The sequence below is a fragment of the Cucurbita pepo genome, unplaced genomic scaffold (genome assembly GCF_002806865.2).
Source record: "Cucurbita pepo subsp. pepo cultivar mu-cu-16 unplaced genomic scaffold, ASM280686v2 Cp4.1_scaffold000189, whole genome shotgun sequence".
Lineage (NCBI taxonomy): Eukaryota > Viridiplantae > Streptophyta > Magnoliopsida > Cucurbitales > Cucurbitaceae > Cucurbita > Cucurbita pepo.
The window spans coordinates 1,026-7,403 of record NW_019646456.1 but is presented as its reverse complement, the minus strand read 5'-3'; the positions used below and the strand labels follow the sequence as shown (position 1 = coordinate 7,403).

The window sequence follows — 6,378 nt, the reverse complement described above, 5'->3', positions numbered from 1 at the left end:
TGTAATACTTGACATTCAATCAAAATATTATATTGAATGGATAATTGATTTTTTTTTTATTTTTTTAATTTGATTCTTAAAAAAAGGAACTTCTTTCTTTTCGATAAGCTCTAGCATGTAATAGGTCATCCTATCTCCCGATTGTTTTCCGATTGTCTGTATGAAACAATCTGGAGACAGTAAAGATTAAATCAAATGAGAAAGGAATAATAGGGGTACAAGATAGTAAAAAACTAAAACACAAGCTTCCGATAAAAAATGAGCAATTCTAGTAAGATTGAATACCTTAACGTTTTGTAGAGAGATATGGAGTCATTCTAAGATTCCATTTCCTAGTACCATGACCAAAATGAACTTGCATCCATCATCTCTTCCAAATGGATGTTCAAATATCTTCTTGTCATCTCTACCTCTACCTAGAATTGACTGTTGATACACGATCCAAGCCATTAATTGGGATTGTTAGGACATATTAGCATGCAAGTATTCCTTACCTTAGGTGGTTAGATAATACATGTTGAAGACTTAAAAATGCCATTTTTGGATGAGCATGTACTGTATGTATGTCATAGTAAAATTACTGTTATGCCCCTAAGTTGAGATTTCCGAGAACCATGTTATTTTATGTATTAGGCAAGGCTAGAAAGAAAATATGCATGACTAGAATACGAGTTGGGTAATATGGATGAGACTAATGCATGATGTTACGTCTTCAGCTGTGGTATGATGGAGAAAGAAAATATCCTCGTTAATCTTGTTTGATTGTATGTATGATTTATTCCCTATGATTTTCATGCATTAAGGGTTGGTAAAACTACCTTCTTAATAAACATTTGTGAACAGGTAGACACATTTTGTGTTAAGTACGGTTGATAGATATATTTTCCTAGTGTTATGGTCATGCTTGTCCAAGTTGTGTTGCCCATGGAAACATGGTCGTTACATGCCGAAACCCTTGCCTTGTATCACTTTATCACTTTCCTTTACTACTTTCATGATGTATAATTTCCTTCTTACTTTTCCTGAGTGTATGAAAATTCAATCACATGCAATCACATGCTCTAGAAACCAACAGTAAAAAAAGAGTGCATATCATATCACGATGTACGTGCCTGTACAAAACATATACTCTGAAGTATTCAATGCTTGTGACATACCACATGCATGAGGTCTCATGGTTATGATTCACATCATACTTCTATCCTTTACATGACATAACTTTGTATGAGACATTCATACGTGTACATGACATATCTTTCATTATGTCATACATGACCCATCAATGTCTTGTAGACATAATGGATTGGCATAATGGAAGTACATGCATGACATAACATTCACCAACATAACATAGTCATAAAATAACACGTCATAACATTAGAAAATAATATGTAGATAAGCCATAGAGTACGTGTCATTCATACAACACTCAATTGTACTTTAATTGGTATTAGGCTCACATTGGCTATTAAGAAAAAAGATCATGGGTTTATAAACAGAGTACGTGTCATTCATACAAGCTCGCCTCCCCTACATGGATTGTTACACATAAAATAGTACAATCAGTTTATAAATTCCTTATATGCATGAATTATTGACTACCATAACTTCAAGATAACCACACATAAAACATACTTATAGAGTCCCAACATGCATAAATTGACTACCATAATTGCAAGATAGCCGCACATAAAACAACACAATCAATTAACAGATTTCTTATACAAGCATGAATTAACTAGCATAGAGGTAGGATAACCACAGGCAAACACATCATTAATTATAATGTTAAAACATACCTAGGTGTTTGAAAGGCCATCCTCTCCCAGCCTTTGCCCCAACCATTTTGAATCTACCTTCCCATGTTGAAGTTTAGTATTTAAAGCAACATCTGTTTTCTACGTTAGATTGCAATTTGCCTTCACAAGTACCTTTGTCATATTGTGGGGAAGACGCGACACTAGATGAGCTAGGCTTTGGGTTTCAACCACGGCCCCTAATGTGGCCTAATTGATGACCCAAAACCATTCGCAACCCTTTTAACTGGACGAGTCAGAACCTTCTTGAGAGAATGCTTCTATAACTAAGCATATATATATATCAAATATAAGAAATAAATTTATCATAAAATATATAACTATTGATATATATATATCAAATATAAGAAATAAATTTATCATCAAATATATAACTAAACATATATGAAATACAAGAGATCTCATCTTATAAATTGAACACCCCTAATGAACCCTCCCTAAAGGAAGATGCCAAAAAGGTTACAAAAAGAAACTACCAACTAGCAAATATAATCAAGCTTGTAATTACAAAAATCTTTAAGAGTGCATCAAGGGGGAGGTGAAGACTCCAGCTAGGTTTGGAAGAACACACTTCCTACCCTTTGAAGATTTTCTTATTTTTTCCATACCATAATCTCCACGAAAAGCAGCCACACCATTGAACAAAAGAAGCTATATAATGAAGAAGATGCTAGCGAGATTCGGGTCCTATTTAGGAATTAGCCTAAATGAAATTGAAAAGTTAGAACAAATCAAATAAGTCACAAAGATGCATAAAAAGAAGAGACGAAGTTGGAATTCCCACTATTTTTACGCATCATCAAATAGAGAGATCTCACCTTATAAAATGAGCACCCCCTAATGAACACTCCCTACAAGAAGATGCCAAATAGGCTACGAAAAGAACTACTAACTAGCAGATATAATCAATCTTGTAATTACAAAATTTTTTAAAAGTGCACCAAGGGAGACGAAGACTCCAGCTAGGTCTGGAAGAACACGCTTCCTACACTTTGAAGATTCTCTTTTTATTCCATACCATAATCGCCACGAAAAGCAGCCACACCGTCGAACCAAGCAAGCCTATCTTGACCTTGGAAATCAATATAATGAAGAAGATCCTAGCGAGATTCTGATCTTAGTTAGGAATAGCCTAGATAATATTGAAAATTTAGAACAAATCAAAATAAGTAACAAAAAAAGAAGAGACGAAGTTGGTCTTCCCACTGTTTTTTACGCATTATACATGAAAACTTATTAGAAATAAATTTATCATCAAATAGAGAGATCTCACCTTATAAATTGAGCACCCCTAATGAACACTCCCTACAAGAAGATGCCAAGCCAAATAGGTTACAAAAAGAACTACCAACTAGCAAATATAATCAAGCTTGCAATTACAAAAATCTTTAAGAATGCACCAAGGGGAGGTGAAGACTCCAGCTAGGAGGAAGAACACGCTTCCTACCCTCTGAAGATTCTCTTATTTATTCCGTACCATAATCTCCGCAGAAAGCAGCCACAACCGTTGAACCAAAGAAGCCTATCTTGACCTTGGAAATCAATATAATGAAGAAGATGCTAGCAAGATTCTGATCTTAGTTAGGAATTAGCCTAGATGATATTGAAAATTTAGAAGTAATCAATATAAGTACCAAAGATGAATAAAAAGAAGAGAAGTTGGTTTTCCCACTGCTTTTACGCATTAGACATTTCTAATAAATTTACCATCAAATAGAGGGATCTCATAAATTGAGCACCCTTAATACACACTCCCAACCAGAAGATGCCAAATAGGTTACAAAAAAAGATTACCAACTACCAAATATATTCAAGCTTGTAATTACAAAAATCTTTTACAGTGCATCAAGAGGAGGTGAAGACCGTAACTATGTCAGAAAAAATCCTGCAACACGTTTTCTACCCTTTTAAGATTCTCTTAGTTTTCCCATACTCTCCAAGAAGAGAAGCCATCCCATTGATCGAAGGAAGTCTATCTGGACCTTGGAAATCAATACAATTAAGATGGTAGAGAGATTTTGATCCCTATTAGGAAAAACCGACATGATATTGAAATATTTGAACAAATCAAGCAAACAAGGAGCTGCAAAGGTGTATAAAAAGAAGAGATGAAATTAGTCTTCCCCCCGCTGCTTTTATACATGTCACCCCTAATAACGAATGATAGGGCCACCAAATTATTTTATTATCACCATGTTAGTAATAACTTAATTAATGGACAAATTACACTCATAATAGCTCGCCGTGACGTAATTAATACTGCTTCCATACCTTTTGACTACATATAATGCAATAGCAAGGTAGTTGAAAAGTTTAGTTTGGAAAGGTGTTTTGTTGCAGAAATGCAAAAAAATGCAATGAAAAGGGCATTTCTCGCCGATTGATGCTCAACCATATACATTATGTTTCTAACTTTTCCAAAAGACAAAAGTAGTAATAATAATAATGATAAATAAAAGAACTTATGACATATTTTCAATCTGCCATTGCAAAAATTGTCACACAAGAATAGAACATGCTTGTCCACATCTTTTTGTCCTTGGCATATGTTGACTATAAATCAAGTAAAATATAGACTAAGGACATTTCTAGTAAAATACAGAAGGAGCTTGTTTCTAGTATAATAGACTATACTTGATAAATAGAAAACAATGCAACGAAATGAAGTGCAGGGACATGGAAATGAACGCAGAAGTAGTGTTCTTAACTAACCTTTTTTTAAAAATGCAGGGAATATAGCTCTCATGCATGAAGTGCCTCTTTTCTTTTCTGTGGTTGGCTCATTTGCTTCCATTACCTAATATGCACAACATTAGTAGGGAAAAGTTCGATTTCATGTCTATTAGATGTACTAATATTCCTTATTGTTGTCATGCTAAAAAATCACATTTCAAAATTAGATAATCATGCGATATTGTGTTAGAAATCACGGATCTCCACAATGGTATGATATTGTCCACTTTGAGCATATAAGCTCTCATGGCTTTGCTTTGGGCTTCCTCAAAAGTCCTCATACCAATGGAGATAGTATTCCTCACCTATAAACCCATGGGCTCACTCCCAACAATCCTCAATAATCCTCCCCTCGAACAAAGTACACTATAAGCCTCCCCCTAAAGCTTATGGAGCTCTCGAATAGCCTCCCATTAATCGAGGCTCGACTCCTTTCTCTAGAGCCCTCAAACAAAGTACACCCTTTTTTAATTATCTCTAAATATGCTTTTAGAGTATATAACTATTTGAATACAACAAACATTATTGCCCTGTAGCTACACATATTTATCTTTTCTAACTCAATAGACAAAACATGTCAAAAACAGAAACCTCAATTCCAAAGCATACAGGAACTAACAATACATCTTAAGGACCCTGTTGATAAGTGGATATATTTTGCCTCCCTCCCAGTTGAGGTATTCATGTGTACAATGGGGCTGTGATTCTGTTGATGAGTTAATCAAGAAGTTTGAATAATAGACTGGCTCAGCACGGAAGTTTTTCTGGGAGGGTTAGATTAAGAAGGAATGCAGGTGAGAGGACAAATGTTTTTATTGACATGCTAGTTGTAGGTCATATTACATGAAAAATAGTTTTACATTCCATCCAATGATATGCCCTATTAACGGCATAAATAAAAACCATAGAAAATCTCGTGAGGAGCGGGGTAGAAGAAGGAAATCTTGTAGGTCATATGATTTGTAATATAAGATACCACCTCTAATCAGAACATGTAGATATCACCTCTAATTACAGCACATTAGGTATAAATAAATGAAGAAATCAAAAGCAGACAAATTTAGATTTACCTTGTTTCCCTTTGAAGAGAAGGTGAAGGGCGATAAGAGTATGGAGAGAAGCCTTTTTTATTTGTGATATCTGAATACAGATTCCCAATTGCCTCCACCAATATCACTCTCATCTTCCCGTCTTCAACTGCTCCTCCCTCCAACACCCTGCAGAAATGCGTCCACTTCAACGCATCAACATTGTTGTTGTTAAACGCATGCATCTTTTTTCGCTTTCGGATCCACCAATTCCTCATCGTGGTGTTTTCGTTTTGCTTTGTCGGAAGGTATTTCTTGTGGGCGGGAGGGGACCTTTTTACGAGTTTTGCGCGCGGCACACCCAAAAAAGAAAATATATAAATTTAACAAAAATAAGAAAACGCGCCAAGGAGCTTATGCAGAAATTTAATAAAAAAAATATATATAAAAAAAACAAACGTTCTTGATACGATTCGAACGTTGGCTTGGGTTACTAAGAGCCAAATATACCGGCGGAGTACCAATTTGACGATAATTGAATTTGAACTTAGTTTGTTTGAAAATTTTTAATTCCTTTAAGAGGATGGAGAACCCCGCTCTCTCCGATTCAGTCGAACTGATACGAATACAGCAGATAGCAAACCTTTCGAAGAACGTATCTCTCTCGATTCTGGGTTGTTTTAAGCAAATAAGCACTTTTTTTCATACGTTTTTTCGGCATCTACAATACCGTGGTCATAAACAGAGTAAAACTTCAAAGGATCTGGACCTTTAAATCTCCCAAAAATTACTTTGAACTA

The 6,378-nt window shown here is 35.1% G+C and overlaps 1 long non-coding RNA gene across 7 annotated transcripts; it reads right to left on the bottom strand.

Moving 5' to 3' along the window:
- Nucleotides 1–2,585: 2,585 nt before the first annotated feature.
- LOC111784332 lies at nucleotides 2,586–5,890 on the bottom strand. 7 transcript variants are annotated; one of them, XR_002813521.1, is made up of 4 exons: nucleotides 5,621–5,890; nucleotides 3,295–4,614; nucleotides 3,091–3,122; nucleotides 2,586–2,949 (listed from the first exon to the last, which is right to left on the bottom strand). It is a non-coding gene; the product is annotated as an uncharacterized LOC111784332 (long non-coding RNA). The 7 variants fall into 7 exon arrangements; XR_002813522.1 differs by having other exon boundaries at nucleotides 2,586–2,917; XR_002813517.1 differs by having other exon boundaries at nucleotides 3,091–4,614.
- Between the last annotated feature and the right edge of the window lie 488 nt (nucleotides 5,891–6,378).